Source organism: Geotrypetes seraphini, chromosome 17, assembly GCF_902459505.1.
Source record: "Geotrypetes seraphini chromosome 17, aGeoSer1.1, whole genome shotgun sequence".
In the NCBI taxonomy this organism is placed as follows: domain Eukaryota; kingdom Metazoa; phylum Chordata; class Amphibia; order Gymnophiona; family Dermophiidae; genus Geotrypetes; species Geotrypetes seraphini.
Genome location: NC_047100.1, coordinates 39,430 through 57,828, shown reverse-complemented (window position 1 = coordinate 57,828; position 18,399 = coordinate 39,430). Strand labels below are relative to the sequence as shown.

The 18,399-nt window shown below is 42.8% G+C and overlaps 1 protein-coding gene across 1 annotated transcript in view; it reads right to left on the bottom strand.

Moving 5' to 3' along the window:
* The window catches only part of CHL1 (cell adhesion molecule L1 like), a 126,396-nt gene extending 107,997 nt beyond the window's left edge, over window positions 1-18,399 (bottom strand). The window contains exon 1 of the mRNA XM_033926532.1: window positions 18,327-18,399. The gene's annotated coding sequence lies outside the window, so the exon portion shown is untranslated. The remainder of the gene's footprint in view (window positions 1-18,326) is intronic.

Below are 18,399 nucleotides of genomic sequence, written 5' to 3'. Positions count from 1 at the left end.
AATACATTTCTTCCTGAACAGGACAACAGATGTAAATTCTGAAAACTGACTCATTTCAATCAGTCAATTGAAAATAAAATCACTTTTCCTACCTTTGTTGTCTGGTGATTTATTTTTTTTTCTACTCATCATTTCCAAGGGTTTCTCTCCTTCATTTTCTGCTTCTTCCTCAAATCTATCTACTTTTCCATGTGGGGTGATGTGAAGACTTGACTGTTGATGTTGATTTTATGTGTGTTTGTACTTATGGCTATGTCTTTTTTGTGTATGTCTTTTGTGAGATGAATAAACATAAACCCTCCATCCCTCCCCTTCATCATTTCCAAGGGTTTCTCTCCTTCATTTTCTGCTTCTTCCTCAAATCTATCTACTTTTCCATGTGGGGTTATCAGTTTACAAGATGATGTTGATGTTGATTTTATGTGTGTTTGTATGGCTATGTCTTTTTTGTGTTTTTGGATAGAGATGAATCAACATAAACCCCTGTGAGGAGCCCATTCCATCCCTCCCTCCCCTTCATTCATTTCCACAGTCAAACTTTAACAAATTTTGCTTCCTATTTTCCAATTAGACAAACTGAATTGAAAAGCCAATGAAGAGGAATCCTAGAAGCCTTATTGTACTCTTACTCATATTAACAGTCATCCAGAATATTACATTTTTCTGCACTTTTTAACTTAAAATAGCTTTATGTTGATATTAACAGATTGAAAAATATGAAAGTGAATTTGACACCAGTTGATTCATGACTTTTTTTAAGTTGTCAAGGTTTAGAAAATTGACTCACTAGGCCTTAATTTAGCTGAACAGAATTTCACTGTAAAACAAATACTATATATCACAGTCTGAAAGGTTACAAGGGTCAATCTCTCATGAAGAGAGGTATTTCAACAATCTGAAACTTATTTTAAAATCACACAGGCATTGGAATATCTGGGAGTCTGGTTCCATACAAGCACGCACCTGGTGTTTCTTCAGGACTACAGATCGCTCAAGGTACGAAGTACCATTCGGGCCCTGTTGCAGGTTCTGGCGTCGATGACCTGATTGTTCCTGCAAGTCCTAGGTCTCATGGCTGTGACCATGGCTGTGTTTCCATGGACCAGAGCGCAACTTCAAGCTCTTCAGCTCTCTCCTGGATCAATGGAACTCCCGTCGGGCTTTGCTGGGTGTGAAGTAGTCTGGGTTGGCAGTAGCCTGCAGCAACATGCCGTGATGGCTACCTCCTGTGACACCAACAGAGGGCCTCCTCTGAGGGTCCTGGCCTGGGTGACCCTGATGACAGCTGCAAGTCTGTCCGGTTGGGGGGCAGTTTGCAAAACAGTCCCGGCACTGGGCAAGGACAGCGCTGGAGTGCAGATGTTCCATCCATTGCCTTGAACTTCGTTCACTCTGGCTGGCTGTCTTGCAGGTTCAACTGTCTCTATCAGAAGGCGGTTCGGTGCTCTCTGATGCCACGACAGTAGTGTCTTTTAGCAACTGTCTAGGGGGAGTGCACATTGTCCCTGGCTGAGTCTGGTGGCTTAGATGCTCTTTTCCTAGCCCTCTAGCATTCTTCTTTCCTCCGATCTTCATCTAGCCCTTTCTCTGGAGTTCCTTTCTCTTTACAATTCCTGTAAACCGTGCCGAGCTCCACAACCATGGAGATGGTGCAGTATATAAACCTAAGGTTTAGTTTAGTTTCCTGGGGGGGTTGGGGGAAGCATCAGATGAACTTGTCCGTGGCCCAAGTGGCCAGTGTAGACTCCATTCAGGCAGACTTTCTCGGTTGTCTGATTCTGGACCCAGGCGATGGGTCCTTATCCAGGCCATTGTTTGGCGGTGAGGCAGTCCGGCTCTCCATCTGCTGGCGTCCACTTGGCTCTGGAAGGTGGTCAGATTCTTCAGCCGATGCAGACAGGTCGGCAGCGAGGGGCTGGTTGCTCTGGCCTGCCTTGGCACCTGTGGGGAGATTTTCTGTATGTTTTTCCTCTGTGGCATTTAATAGGGCACGTTCAGCACTGTGTGTCTGCTCAAGTGGGCCTGGTGTTCCAGTTGGCTCCAGTTGACCTCAGAGAATGTGGTACGTACAGTTGCGCAGGGACTGGGGGCTTCAGCTTCTCTGTCCCTGGAGGTGGCTTACCCAGGTCCCCATAGCACTCCGAGTTTCAGTCCGCTTTGAGGCTTATGGCTTGGCTCTTGAGCGCACGGCTTTGCCCGCTCGGGAATATTCTTCTGTGATCATATCTACGCTCTTTCGGAGTGACTGGAACTCTGCTGTATCTGGCTTTGCCCAGGTCTGGAGGTGTTTCCAGGTTTGCTGTGTGAGGGCTTGGTTAGATTCTTTGGCCCCTCCGTGGCTATGAAATTATGAAATGGTCATTTTCCTCAATGGAGGAGAGTAAGCAGTGGAGTGCCACAGGGATCTTTACTGGGACTGGTGCTATTTAACTTATTTATAAACGGCCTGGAAATTGGGACGATGAGTGAGGTGATTAAATTTGCAGATGATACTAAACTCTTAAAAGTTGTCAAAACGCATGCAGATTATGAAAAATTGCAGGCAGATCTTAGTAAATTGGAAGACTGAGCGTCCAAATGGTAGATGAAATTTAATGCGGACAAATGCAAAGTGATGCACATTGGTAAGAATAACCCAAATCATAGTTACCAGATGTTAGGGTCCACCTTGGGGGTTAGTGCCCAAGAAAAAGATCTGAGTGTCATTGTAGACAGTGCGATGAAACCTTCTGCCCAATGTATGGCGGTGGACAAAAAAGATGCTAGGCATTATTTAAAAAGCGATTGTTAACAAGACTAAGAATGTCATAATGCCTCTGCATTGCTCCATGGTGCGACCTCACCTGGATTATTGCATTTAGTTTTGGTTGCCTTATCTCAAGAAAGATATAGAAAAGGTTCAAAGAAGAGCGACCAAGATGATAAAGGGGATGGAACTCCTCTTGTATGATGAAAGACTAAAAAGTTTAGGGCTCTTCAGCTTGGAAAAGAGATGGCTGAGGGGAGATATGATTGACGTCTATAAAATCCTGAGTGGAGTAGAACAGGTACAAGTGGATCAATTTTTCATTCCATTAAAAATTACAAAGACTAGTGGACACTCGATGAAGTTACAGGGAAATACTTTTAAAACCAATAGGAGGAAATATTTTTTCACTCAGAGAATAGTTAAGCTCTGTAACATGTTGCCAGAGGTTGTGGTAAAAGCGGATAGTGTAGCTGATTTTAACATAGTAACATAGTAGATGACGGCAGATAAAGACCCGAATGGTCCATCCAGTCTGCCCAACCTGATTCAATTTAAATTTTTTAATTTTTTCTTCTTAGCTATTTCTGGGCAAGAATCCAAAACTTTACCCGGTACTGTGCTTGGGTTCCAACTGCCGAAATCTCTGTTAAGACTTACTCCAGCCCATCTACACCCTCCCAGCCCATCCTCCACCAAACGGCCATATACAGACACAGATCGTACAGGTCTGCCCAGTACTGGCCTTAGTTCAATATTTAATATTATTTTCTGATTCTAAATCCTCTGTATTCATCCCACGCTTCTTTGAACTCAGTCACAGTTTTACTCTCCACCACCTCTCTCGGGAATGCATTCTAGGCATCCACTACCCTCTCTGTAAAGTAGAATTTCCTAACATTGCCCCTGAATCTACCACCCCTCAACCTCAAATTATGTCCTCTGGTTTTACCATTTTCCTTTCTCTGGAAAAGATTTTGTTCTACGTTAATACCCTTTAAGTATTTGAACGTCTGAATCATATCTCCCCTGTCTCTCCTTTCCTCTAGGGTAAACATATTCAGGGCTTCCAGTCTCTCCTCATACGTCTTCTGGCGCAAGCCACCTATCATTTTCGTCGCCCTCCTCTGGACCGCCTCAAGTCTTCTTATGTCCTTCGCCAGATACGGTCTCCAGAACTGAACACAATACTCCAAGTGGGGCCTTACCAATGACCTGTACAGGGGCATCAACACCTTCTTCATTCTACTGACTACGCCTCTCTTTATACAGCCCAGCATCCTTCTGGCAGCAGCCACTGCCTTGTCACACTGTTTTTTCGCCTTTAGATCTTCGGACACTATCACCCCAAGGTCCCTCTCCCCGTCCGTGCATATCAGCTTCTCTCCTCCCAGCAAATACGGTTCCTTCCTATTATTAATCCCCAAATGCATTACTCTGCATTTCTTTGCATTGAATTTTAGTTGCCAGGCATTAGACCATTCCTCTAACTTTTGCAGATCCTTTTTCATATTTTCCACTCCCTCTTCGGTGTCTACTCTGTTACAAATCTTGGTATCATCTGCAAAAAGGCACACTTTTCCTTCTAACCCTTCAGTAATGTCATTCACAAACATATTGAACAGTATCGGCTCCAGCACCGAACCCTGAGGGACTCCACTACTCCGAGCGACTTCCATTAACCACCACCGTCTGTCGTCTGTCCGACAGCCAGTTTCTAACCCAGTTCACCACTTTGGGTCCTAACTTCAGCCCTTCAAGTTTGTTCAACAGTCTCCTTTGAGGAACTGTATCAAAGGCTTTGCTGAAATCCAAGTAAATTACATCTAGCATATGTCCTCGATTCAGCTCTCTGGTCACCCAATCAAAAAATTAAGTCAGGTTCGTTTGGCACGATTTACCTTTTGTAAAGCCATGTTGCCTTGGATCCTGTAACCCATTAGATTCAAGGAAGTACACTATCCTTTCTTTCAGCAACACTTCCATTATTTTTCCAACAACTGAAGTGAGGCTCACCGGCCTGTAGTTTCCTGCTTCATCCCTGTGACCACTTTTATGAATAGGGACCACATCCGCTCTCCTCCAATCCCCAGGAATCACTCCCGTCTCCAGAGATTTGTTGAACAAGTCTTTAATAGGACTCGCCAGAACCTCTCTGAGCTCCCTTAGTATCCTGGGATGGATCTCATCTGGTCCCATCGCTTTGTCCACCTTCAGTTTTTCAAGTTTCTCATAAACACCTTCCTCCGTGAACGGCGCAGAATCTACTCCATTTTCTCGTGTAACTTTGCCAGACAATCTCGGTCCTTCTCCAGGATTTTCTTCTGTGAACACAGAACAGAAGTATTTGTTTAGCACATTTGCTTTCTCCTCCTCACTCTCAACATATTGGTTCCCAGCATCTTTTAGCCTAGCAATTCCATTTTTCATTTTCCTCCTTTCACTAATATATCTGAAAAAATTTTTGCCTCCTTTTTTTACATTTTTAGCCATTTGTTCTTCCGCCTGTGCTTTCGCTAGACGTATCTCTCTCTTGGCTTCTTTCAGTTTCACCCTGTAGTCCAAATTCCTGGAGGAAAAGTCTATAGTCTGTTATTGAGAAAGACATAGGGGAAGCTACTGCTTGCCCTGGATCGGTAACATGAAATACTGCTACTCCTTGGATTTTGGCCAGGTACTAGTGACCTGGATTGGCCACCGTGAGGACTGGCTACTGTTCTAGATAGACCTGTGGTCTGACCCAGTAATGCTAGTCTTCTGTGAATATGTGGGTTTCTGAAAGGAGGTGCAAAGCATGCTCTTACTTTCCTGGGGTTAATTTTAAAAAGGAGACTGTGCTCATATGCTCCCTTTGAAAACTGGTGCAACTTAATCACTTTCCTGCAGAAGTTAGGTGGCTTGTTATAACATTACTCACTTGAAGTCATCACTAGGATTTTGTTTCACTGTCAGCAGTAGCCCTTAACAAAAGCTCATTTTTCCCATTTGCTGGGTAAATAAACCAAAGAAAAAGAAGAGCAATGTATGGTTGCTAAGCGACTGCCCTTGCTTTCGTTTGCCTCTGATCAATTCAGCTCTTTCATGCAGTTGTGAAGAAGTTAGGATTGGAATTCTCAGGCAAAAGGAACAGCTGGAGACATAGAGATATTAATGGCCAGAAAGGAGAGACAGAAAGATACACATAGCACAAGAATTTTGAACCATATGCTACTTGGAAAAAACAGAGACTTCCAAGAAAAATGGAGAGATTGAGATTGAATGGTATTCACACTGCTATACAGATAGATAACCCTGCCCTATATTCAGCTATCACGCCTACGGTGACTGGTTGCATAGCGGTAAAAAGAATTGTTTGAAAACACAACGTCATAAACATATTTTTACTCTTTGCTCAGAGATTCTTTGTAGTGAGACCGTTGCGTGAGCAAAACATGCCTGCTTTTAAACGGCTCCCTTCTCAATCATTGCACTGATGCTATTAAGAACATATGGGTCAGACCAATGGTCCATAAAGCCCAGTAGCTCACGGTGGCCAATCCAGGTCACTAATATCTGGCCAAAACCCAAGAAGTAGCAATATTCTATGCTACCAATACAGGACAAGCAGTGGCTTCACCCATGTCTTTCTCAACCGGCTACACTTTCTGCTCTAACCACATCCTCAGGCAACGGATAGTGTAGCTGGTTTTAAGAAAGGTTTGGACAATTTCCTGGAAGAAAAATCCATTGTCTGTTATTGAGAAAGACATGGGGGGAAGCCACTGCTTGCCCTGGATTGGTAGCATGGAATATTGCTGCTCCTTGGGTTTTGGCCAGGTACTAGAGAGGGTGGTCGATCATTGGAATGAACTCCCACGGCAGGTGATTGAGGCCAACAGCGTGGCAGATTTCAAAAATAAATGGGATATTCATGTGGGATCTCTAATGATGTAAGGGCAGGGGGTAGTGAGCAAAATCAAGGAGAAGGGTCACTAGAGTGGGCAGACTTGATGGGCTTTGGCCCTTTTCTGCCGTCATTTTTCTATGTTTCTATGTAGTGACCTGGATTGGCCACCGTGAGAACGGGCTACTGGGCTTGATGGACCATTGGTCTGACTCAGTAAGGCTATTCTTATTTTCTTATGTTAATCGTAGTTAAAGCACTTAACCAAGGTAGGAGACAACTCACTGGAGGATCCTGGGCAGTAACGGACCGAAGCAGGGCGGCGGTGTCTCATATCACACGCCACCGGCGGGACCAACACTTGAAAAAGATCTTTGCACCAGTGGTGTGCCCTAAGGGGCATGACTGGCCCCTTAGGAGCCCAAAAGGAGCAGGAGAGAATTGGATACTGGAATTGAGGTATAATTTATTTCTTGATAATGGTGAAGCATTGTTGCAGTAACATTGTCCACCAAGTGAGTTATGCTCTTCTGATAGTTCTTCTTTGGAAGTTCCATCATTGCAGGTTGTCAAGCTTTCTGGGAGTCATAAGTCTTTTTTCTGTCCAGGGTCCGTTGACCTGGAATGCATTACTGCTGACGTTGCGTCAATCCTCCACTTGTTGGCAATTCAGGAAAGGGTTGGAAACTTTGCTGTTTGAGCGCTTTTTTGGTGTGAGTTCAGTGACAACTTGAGTGTAGGAATGATTTTCTTTCTTTCTTTTTTTTGTGTTTGTAAGGAAAGAGTAGGAATAGGATAGGAAGGGAGACGAGAGAGCGAATTGGAAATGAATGAGAAAATAAGATAGGGACCGAAAGACGAGAAGAAAGAAAGGGCCAGAAAAAAAAAGAGAAAATTTTTTTTTAATTTTTTTTCCAGGGGTTGGTCAGCTTTAATATGTTTTAAAGATGTTTCTTAGTTTTATTGTACTTTTCTGGTATGTATTATTTGTTGTTGTTGTTATTATGTATATTCCCTTTGTCTCTCGCCTAAATTTGTGCATAGGCAGGTTATAAATACTTTAAAATAAATAAATAAGGGAAAGCCTAAAGGAGCCAGTGCACCAAAACGTGTTGGTCCAATAGACAAACATATTCAATCTAGGCAAACTACAGATCCTGTTAGGGACTTATCTATCTCAGGGGCCTCATTAAGTGAAGGTGGGCACTTTTGCCCACCTGATTCTATACAGGGTATATCACAGGTGGACAAAGTATCTGCAAGTTTGGAAGCATCTCCTCAGGTAGAACCTAATGCTAATGATAAATTTCCAGTAGCAGTGATTTGTCCTAATTTGGCTAAACATTTGGACCAACCCCAAGAAATTACCTTGAAAGATATCTGACAAGTGGTTGCTAGAACTGAAGAATGCATCAAGTCTACTACACCACAGTTGTGTGCCTTTTCTCAGCACACAGTAGAAAAATTTCATGACGTTGATACTAAAATTGGCCAGTTGGATATCAAACTGTCTCAAATTTCTTCAAATACATCTAATTACCAATCGGCTACCTTAGCTTTTGTTTAAGTCAGTCTCATTAAACAATGGCAATTACAATTTCTTGAAAATCAAATGTGAGCTAGATTATGTTTATTGAATTTTCCTATTTGTTATCTACTGTCATCTGAGATTCTGTTACACAGATATTTGAAGGAGGTATTGCTTTGGGATAAAGTGGAAGAATTAAGTATTTTTGATTGCAGATATACAGCATTTCTATGCCAAAAGCTGGGACTGTGGAAGGACAGAAAGAATCAATTAATTTAACAGATTTCCTTGAAGCTTCTCAGGAGGAAATTACTACTAGAGTAACCCACCTTGCAACCTTTTGAACGGAACAGGAGAAAATAAATGTCATAAAAAAATATTTCCGGAATAAAAATTCTTTGTTCTGTGGCCAGCCCATCTGGATTTTTCTGAATGTGGCTAAGTCCATACAACTATATTGTAAGAAATTTCTAAAATTGAAGGATAAAGTCACCTCCTTGGGAGGTACTTTTTTTCTTCAATTTCCTTGCAAATGTTTAATAACATTACAGTCTATTTTAGATATATTTATTTTGATCCTTCTCAGCTTGAGAGATTGTTGATTGAAAAAGAAGTTTCTGTAGTGGGGTAGGGGATGCATGGGACGCTGATATGACTAGGAGTTAGGGTCCATATTACTAAACTAAAACTAGGTTAGTTAATATTTGGTTAAGTAATTTTCTGTTGTCTTTTCTCATTGATGTGGACTATATCTATATCATTTCCTTTTTTCATTTGAAATATGTAATTAAATAAGGATTAATTAAAATAAAGCATTTAACCATTGCACTGTTAATCTTAGTTAAAGCACTTAACATACTTGAAGTCTCTTCAAACACGGGTTTCGCATATTGCTGCCTCAGAGAACCCTGCTAATTGTAGTAATTTCACTAGGCTTTTCACTCGTAGTCTCTATTAATACCAATTATATCATTTAATTAAGAGTTGGCGATGGCTGTTCCAGCAGTTACCATTCGAGCAATGGATAAAGTGGGTGGTATGGTAGTGTTGGATACACCACAATATGTACAGGAAGTTGAGCGTCATATTATGGAAGAGAAATTATACCAGCCTTTATCTCATGATCCTACATCTGATTTACAAGACATGATTTCACCTGTCTTATTGCAAGCATTTGAGAGTCAAGTCATCACTAAAAGTAAATATAAATATATGAAACAGGGTCATCCAGTTATCCTTGTACTGAAAATACATAAAAATCTTATAACCCTCTCCCCCCCCCCCCCCCAGGCTCCCAATAGTATCCTGCATTGGTCAATATTAGAATCTCTTTCAGATAAGGTAGACTTTCATCTCAAGCAGGCAGGATGTAAAGCACGATCATACATAAAGGATAGCACTAGTATGTTATCACTGTTGGAGGCAATAGCAAATGTACCAATGGGGTCCATGTTGGCAACTTTGGACATAGCGGCCCTCTACACAAACATTCCGCAGGAAATTGCCGCTATAGCTTATATGTACACATTTGGAGTTTCTTCAGCTCATGGATAAACAGATAGAGCTTTTAACAACCATTGCTAAGATTGCTTTAGAGAAGAATTATTTTTTGATTGATCATACATTCTTTTTACAACTAAAGGTGGTGGAAATGGGGGCCACTATAGCCCCGACAGTGACGTGTTTATATGTGAGTGTGCTTGAAGAGAAGTTTTTATACCCGTCTGCATTTTTCCAGTACATTTTTTGTGAAAAAAGATATATGGACGACATTTTCATGGTGTGGACTGGATCGTGCAAACTGTTTAATGATTTTTTGAAATGGTTGAACATCTGCTGTCACCAGTCTGCACACTATTTCCTTTTTGGATATAAGAATCACCATACAGATACTGGATTTACAACTACTATTTTTCAGAAACCTACTGATAAGAACAATGTGCTACAGTATCAATCATCTAAAGAATAATTTGCTAATTGGTCAATTTTTGAGACTATGCCGGCTGTGTTCTACAATTGAAGAATATAAAGAGCGAGCAATGGATATGTGGGTTAGATTTGAGGACTGTGGGTATCCTAAGTCAACCATTAAAAAAAGCTTATAAACGCATGTTATACACTCAGAGCTATCTTTGCTGAACACCGAGAGGAGTCCTCTGTAGTGTGCATTTTACGCTACACTCATAAGGCTTTTGAAATTAAAAGAATCATCAAGTGCTTTTGCCCTATTTTGCAAATGCATCCCACATTTGATTCTCCTCCAAGATTTGTGTTTGCCAGGAGGTCACAGTATTCCAGCAGTAAAGCTCATGAGGAGCTAACACAGGGGCGTCATATGCCAATATGTCCTGTCTGCTGATTAAGTTGTCCATCCACAGTTGAATCGTGTTCACCGATTACGACAAATTACGCATTGCAGTTCCACGGATGTTGTGTACTTGATCCAATGCCCCTGTCAGCTGCTTTCCGCACGAGGGTAATTGCCCCCCTTGGCCTCAATTGTGAGATGGGGTGGTAGGCTATTTTACACTGAAACAGTTTTTGGAAAGTTTTTTGGGGTTTTTTTTAAAATTTATGTTCAGTCAATGGAATTGCCTTTCCATTTGAAAATGTTGCTTTGGATCTTTACATTTTTAAAGCTCACCATCAGCCAATCAACAGGGATATGCACTCCGGGGCTTGTTTCAACTGTGCGTCACTTTTGGTGATAAATAAAAGGGGAGTTTTCCTGAGAGTTGGCATTTTTGGAACATTAACAAGACAAGAAGCAGGTATTGTTCCTTCCTAGTACCGTGAAGATTGTGAGACAAATGTTATAAGAAATTCTTAATTAAATGATATAATTGGTGTTAATAATTTTTCTTTTAGAGACCACTAGTGAAAAGCCTAATGAAATTACTACAGTTACCAGGATTCTCTGAGGCAGCAATATGGGAAACATGTCAGGATCCTGTGTTTGAAGATACTTCAAATAAGTTAAGTGCTTTAACTAAGATTAATAAATAATAGCATCATAAGAACTGCCACTGCTGAGTCAGACCAGTGGTCCATCATGCCCAGCAGTCCCACTCACGCGGTGGCCCTTTGGTCTAAGACCAGCACCCTAACTAAGACTAGCCCTACCAGCGCATGTTTTTGTTCAACAGAAACTTATCTAACTTTGTCTTGAATCCTTGCAGGGTGTTTTCCCCTATAACAGCCTCTGGAAGGGCGTTCCAGCTTTCTACCACTCTCTGGGTGAAGAAGAACTTCCTTATGTTCGTACGGAATCTATCCCCTTTCAACTTTAGAGAGTGCCCTCTTGTTCTCCCTACCAGTGCAATGATTGAGAAGGGAGCTGTTTAGAAGTGGGCATTTTTTGCTCATTCAACAGTCTCACTACACAGAATCTCTGAGCACAGAAGAAAAATGTGTTTATAACGTTGTGTGTACAAACAATTCATGTTCTGATGTTTTCAATTGGATATTTTTGTATAATAATTCTCTGCACCAGTGAACATATATATTTTGTATCCCTGTGCTACCGGGCTACAAACTATACCGCAGAGACAGAGTGGCTCAAAAAGGTGGGGGCATTGCCATATACATCAAAGAGGGAATTGAATGTACTGGAGAGAACACGCCACAACTGATGGATAAGTTAGAGTCTCTATGGGTCAAAATTCCGGGAACAAATGGCCTGGAAACAAAGATCGGCATCTACTACCGACCTTCAGGGCAGTCCGAAGAAATTGACTGAGAAATGATGGACGAGATTAAACGCAACTGCGAGGGAGGCAACGCAGTTATCATAGAAACATAGAAAGATGACGGCAGAAAAGGGCTATAGCCCATCAAGTCTGCCCACTCTACTGACCCACCCCATTAAGTCTGAGTACTAATGACCTAGTTCCTTAACTCGACCCTCGTAAGGATCCTACTAGGGCATCCCATTTATTCTTAAAGTCAATAACGCTGGTGGCCTTGATCACCTGCTCTGGAAGCTTGTTCCAGTGATCTACAACCCTTTCTGTGAAGAAATACTTCCTTATGTCACTATCGAATTTCCCTCCTCTGAGTTTGAATGGATGTCCCCTTGTGACCGAGGGTCCCCTGAGAAAGAAGATGTCTTCTTCCACCTCGACACGTCCCGTGATGTATTTAAATGTCTCAATCATGTCCCCCCTCTCCCTGCGCTCCTCTAGAGTGTAGAGCTGCAATTTGTTTAGTCTTTCTTCGTATGAGAGACCCTTGAGCCCCGAGATCATCCTAGTGGCCATCCGCTGAACCGACTCAACTCTAAGCACGTCTTTACGGTAATGTGGCCTCCAGAATTGCACACAGTATTCCAGATGAGGTCTCACCATGGTTCTGTACAGTGGCATTATGACTTCAGATTTGCGGCTAACGAAGCTTCTATTGATACATCCCATAAGTTGCCTTGCTTTGGATGAGGCCTTCTCTACTTGTTTGGCGGCCTTCATGTCTGCACTGATGATTATTCCCAAGTCTCTTTCTTCTGAAGTCCTAGCTAGTGTTTCTCCATTTAAGGTGTAAGGTTTGCATGGATTTCTGCTACCGAGATGCATAACCTTACATTTCTTAGCGTTGAAGCCCAGCTGCCATGTCGAGGACCAGTTTTCCAACGTAAGCAGATCCTGCGTCATACTATCCTGCAGATTGCTTTCACTTACTATATTACATAGTTTGGCGTCATCAGCGAATAGAGTTACTTTACCCTGAAGCCCTTGGGTCAAGTCTCTTATGAATATGTTAAAAAGGAGTGGACCCAGGACCGAGCCCTGTGGCACTCCGCTGGTCACCTCCGATGTCTCAGAGAGGGTGCCGTTGACCATCACCCTCTGACGTCTTCCACTCAGCCAATCTTTGACCCATGCAATTAGTGTCTCGCCTAACCCCATCGATTTCATCTTATTTAATAGTCTACGGTGTGGGACGCTGTCGAAAGCTTTACTGAAGTCTAAGTACACTATGTCCAGAGACTCTCCCGGGTGACTTTAACTGTCTGGGAATAGACTGGAACCTAGGCACCTCCAGCTGCGTTAGAGATACCAAGTTCTTGGATGCTGTAGGCGATTGCTTCCTGGAACAACTTGTCAAGGAAAATACTAGAGGAAATGAGATTCTGGACTTAATTCTAAATGGCCTATGAGGACCAGCACACGATGTAGAAGTAGAAGGGACGCTGGGAAACAGCGATCACTATATGATCCGCTTCAATCTGGACGCAGGGGAAAAACATCGGTCCAAAATGACAGCAACGGCACTGAACTTTCGAAAAGGGAATTACGAAGGGATGAGACTCATGGTAGGGAAGAAGATTAAGAAGAGGATAAGCACTGAAAAAATGCTAGAGCAAGCTTGGTCCCTTTTTAAGGACACAGTCACCAAGGTGCAAAATCTATATATATCGCATATCAACAAGGGATCCAAGAAGAAAAAGAACAAAGAACCGGCATGACTCACTGTAGAGGTGAAGGAAGCGATCAGAGACAAGAAAACTTTATGGGGAACCACAAGTACAAGGGGGCACTCGGAGAAATTAAAAGGGGACAGGTTTAGAACAAATGCCAGAAGGTTCTTCTTCACCCAGAGGGTGGTGGATACATGGAATGCGCTTCCGGAGGCTGTGATAGGCCGGAGCACGTTACAAGGCTTAAAAAAAGGTTTGGATAGGTTCCTAGAGGATAAAGGAATTGAGGGATACAGATAGGAGTAGAGGTAGTTTTAGGGATAGTCTGGGACCACTGCTCAGGCAGTGGGCCTAATGGGCTGCCGCGGGAGCGGACCACTGGGCGAGATGGACCTCTGGTCTGCCTCAGCGGAGGCAACTTCTTATGTTCTTATGTTCAAGGAATGGAAAATGTCAAAAACGAACGAAAACTGGAACAAGCACAAACAACATCAACGCAGGTGCCATAAGGTGGTAAAAGGGGCCAAAAGGGACTACGAGGAAAAAATTACCAAGGAGGCGAAGAACTTCAAGCCGTTCTTTTGATATATTAAGGGGAAACGACCTGCGAAGGAAGCAATGGGACCATTGGATGACCATGGAATAAAGGGAACGCTAAAGGAGTACAAAGCAATCACCAACAAATTGAACACATTTTTTTGCATCTGTATTTACCGAAAAAGATTTACACAGCATACCGGAACCCATCAAGCTGTATGCTGGAAACAAAGACAAAAAGATGACAGGATTGACGGTCAGTCTAGAGGAGGTGTGTAGGCAGATTGATAGGCTTAAGAATGATAAATCCCTGGGACCGGATGGCATCCATTCGAGGGTCATCAAGGAACTGAAAAGGACCATAACTGAACTGCTTCAACTAATAGCCAATCTATCGATCGAATCGAGAAAGATTCTGGAAGACTGGAAGGTGGCGAATGTTACGCTGCTATTCAAGAAAGGTTTGAGGAGAGATCTGGGATACTACAGACTGGTGAGTCTGACCTCAGTACCGGGAAAGATGGTAGAGTCGCTGATAAAGGACCGCCTCATCGATCACCTTGATGGACACAGGCTGATGAGGACCAACAGGCACGGTTTTAGCAAAAGCAGATCGTGTTTGACGAACTTGCTGCACTTCTTTGAGGGAGTAAACAGGCAGATAGAAAGGGCGACCCGGTAGACATTGTATATCTGGATTTTCAGAAGGCTTTTGACAAGGTTCCTCATGAACGACTACTTCGGAAAATTGCGAGCCATGGAATTGAGGGTGAAATACTCATGTGGATTAAACCTGGCTGGAGCATAGGAAACAGCGAGTGGGAGTAAATGGACAATACTTTGACTGGAAGAACATCACCAGCGGGGTGCCGCAGGGCTCGATGCTTGGACCTGTGCTCTTCAACATCTTTATAAACGATCTGGACATTGGTACGACGAGTGAGGTGATTAAATTTGTGGACGATACGAAGTTATTCAGAGTAGTGAAGACACAGGGGGATTGCAAAGATCTGCAACGTGACATAATCAGGCTCGAAGAATGGGCATCAACATGGCAGATGAGGTTCAACATGGATAAGTGTAAAGTGATGCATGTCGGTAACAAAAATCTCATCAGGAATACAGGATGTATGGGGCGATACTTGGAGAAACCTCCCAGGAAAGAGACTTGGGAGTTCTGATCGACAAGTCAATGAAGCCATCCGCGCAATGTGTGGTGGCGGCGGCGAAAAAGGCGAATAGAATGTTAGGAATGATAAAAAAGGGGATCACGAACAGATCGGAGAGGGTTATCATGCCGCTGTACCGGGCCATAGTGCGCCCTCACCTGGAGTACTGCATCCAGCACTGGTCGCCATATATGAAGAAGGACTCAAAAGGGTCCAGAGAAGAGCGACTAAGATGGTTAAGGGGCTGGAGGAGTTGATTAGAGAAACTGGGCCTCTTCTCCCTCGGATTTATGATTCTCAATTGGCTTTGACACAGAATTCTAGACAAACTGTAGAAACTCATGGTAAATCCATGGAGTTACATAGAAACATAGAAACATAGAAAGTGACGGCAGAAAAAGGCCGAGGCCCATCGAGTCTGCCCACACCGCTGACCCACCCCCCCTATTTAATCACTCTCTTCTTTGGTAAAGAGTAATAATAATCTGAAGACTAAGGAGCTAATTTTCAAAAAAGAAAGATGTCCAAAAGATGGCATAAGCTGGCACTTGGATGTCCAAATATCGATTTTCAAAGCCAACTTTCTGGATGTCTGGCTAGCCGCTGTGTGTCCAAAGTTCAAGGGGGCATGTTGGAGGCATGTTACAGGCAGTCATTGGGCAGGCTTAGACTTGGACATCTTGTGGCAATAATCAAACTTTTCCCAAGACGTCCTGAATGGAAGTTAGACACTTTTAAAACAGGTCTAACTCCAGATATCTAAGTGCCAAAAAGGAACCCAAACTAACCAGATGACCACTGGAGGGATTAAGTAATGCCCCCCTACACTCCCTAAGTGGTTATTAACCTCTTCCCATCCCACAAAGATCTGTATGAAACAGGGACTCGCCTAGCTGATGGCAGCCATTCAGCAAGCGATGCGGGGCCAGGCTGGATGCCGAAAAGATCGCAAGTGCTCTGCACTGCTGGAGATTCGAGGAGGCAGCTGGCAGCCGTCCAGCAGGAAATGTACCATAAGATAAGCCATGGCTAATACCATGTGGCGGTCTATTTACCAGTTTTAAAACATAGATCGCCGTATGCTGCGGCCTATATATGAGGGAATACGGTAAGTGGTATTTGTTGAAAATTTTTAAGTTTCCTCCGCAATCATTCCTGCCTGTTTCTAGAACATAAGAATAGCCTTACTAGGTAACCTATCTTCACGGTGGCCCACCCAGATCACAAGTACTTGGCAATAGCCCAAATAGTAGCAACATTCCATGCTATTGATCCAGGGCTTAGCAGTGGCTTCCCCCATGTCTATCTCAATAGCAGACTGTGGACCTTTCCACCAGGAACTTGTCCAAACCTTTTTATAAACCAGTTACGCCAGGCAAAGGCAATGCGAATCAATCACAGAGCCCTGGCTTTCAAAATAAACTCTACCACGCACAGGAGACCACGCAACGTAAAAATGAGTGAAGTGTTTACTGTCTTGCTAAATCTTTTTTTTTTGTTCACCTGTTTTTGCTGCCTTTGCTGGAGTGGGGAGTTTTTGGGCCACCAAGCTGAAAGCAGAGTGAAACTTTTCTTTGTTGTGCAGTTTGCAGGATGTGCACAGTTCTAGCCTGAAATCTAGCTGCGGCACTGCGCTTTGGCTCTCAAAGCTTCCAAGAACTAAATCACTGAACCTTTGCGATTGACCGGTAGATCGCGATCGGCGTGTTGGGCATCTGTTTAGCATTTTTATCGTTGGTATATCATTTTTACTTAGCCAAAAAAGTGTGGGCATCCTTGAGCTATGCCACCTGCTCTTACTACATCCTCTGGCAATGCGTTCTGAGTAAAAAAAATATTTCCTCCTATTTGTTTTAAAAGTGTTTCCCTGTAACTTCATCAAGAGTAAAAGATTGATCTGCTTGTACTCATTCTACACCACTCAGGACTTCACCACTGTAGACTTCAATCATATCATATCCAGGTTCAAGTCACATTGTGGTTCCTTGTGATCTCAGACAAGTCACTTAACCCTTCACTGCATCAGGTACAAACTTTGATTGTAAGCCCTCTGTGGACAGAAAAATTTCTACATTACCTAAATGTAATTCATCTTGCATTTCAACTGAAAAAAAGGGATGAGCAACATTCAAAATGCTTTCCCTCTAATGTGCTATCCATCTTCTTGGCCGTAGCCACATGTTCATGTTGTTCATGCATTTTGCTTTGCACTTTTCCACACTGAATTTCAGTTGACATTTGGATGTCCTCTTGAATCTTTCACAATTCCCTTCTGATTTAACAACTTTTTCCAAATGATTTATAAAGAAGATAAAATGCAGTGGTTCCAGTACAGCTTCCACTATTCACTTTTCTCCACTGAATAATTTTGGATGCAATAATATACTGTTGAAATCCCAAACACATCCTGTGCTGAAATCCAATGTATAGATACATCAAATGATCTGCTGCAGATTCACTAATCCAGCACTGGAATAACAACCATAGATACACCAGTCTAGCTCTGCAATGGAATCTGAGATACAGAAATACTGATGCAATGACATCCCAGTGCTGGAGTACACTGACCAGGTGGTGAAATTAAATTCACAAAGAATCGCAGACAATCTTATACATGTAACCACGAAATCCCAGGCACAGATTCCACAATCAATCCTGAATTCTGAGACAGAGCTACACCGACCCAAAGACAAAATCCTACACACAGCAAATCCAATTCTACATTCAGATACAGCAGCTGAATACTAAAATCCTACGAATTAAAGAGACAAATTCCACATTGCAGTGCTGGTTTCTGAAATATAGCTGCTGAAATCGGAAACAATGATTTCACAGTCCAACACTGAGGTCTCAACAAATATACTCTAAACCACTCCTGAAATCCTCGACAGATACACTGATCCAGTTCTGAAGTCCAATGCACAGATACAGATAACCAGTTTCAATTTGGGAATATTAGGCATGGACAGACACCCCACCAAATGCTGCTAACACAAGCCTAGGTGCTTGGATCGGAGGCAGAGATGCACAAACTGTATCTCGGTACTTACCCCTAACGGAAGGATTCCCCTTTACTTCTGTAACAGCTCTGAATATTTCCCTTCCGCTCACATAATAATCCTG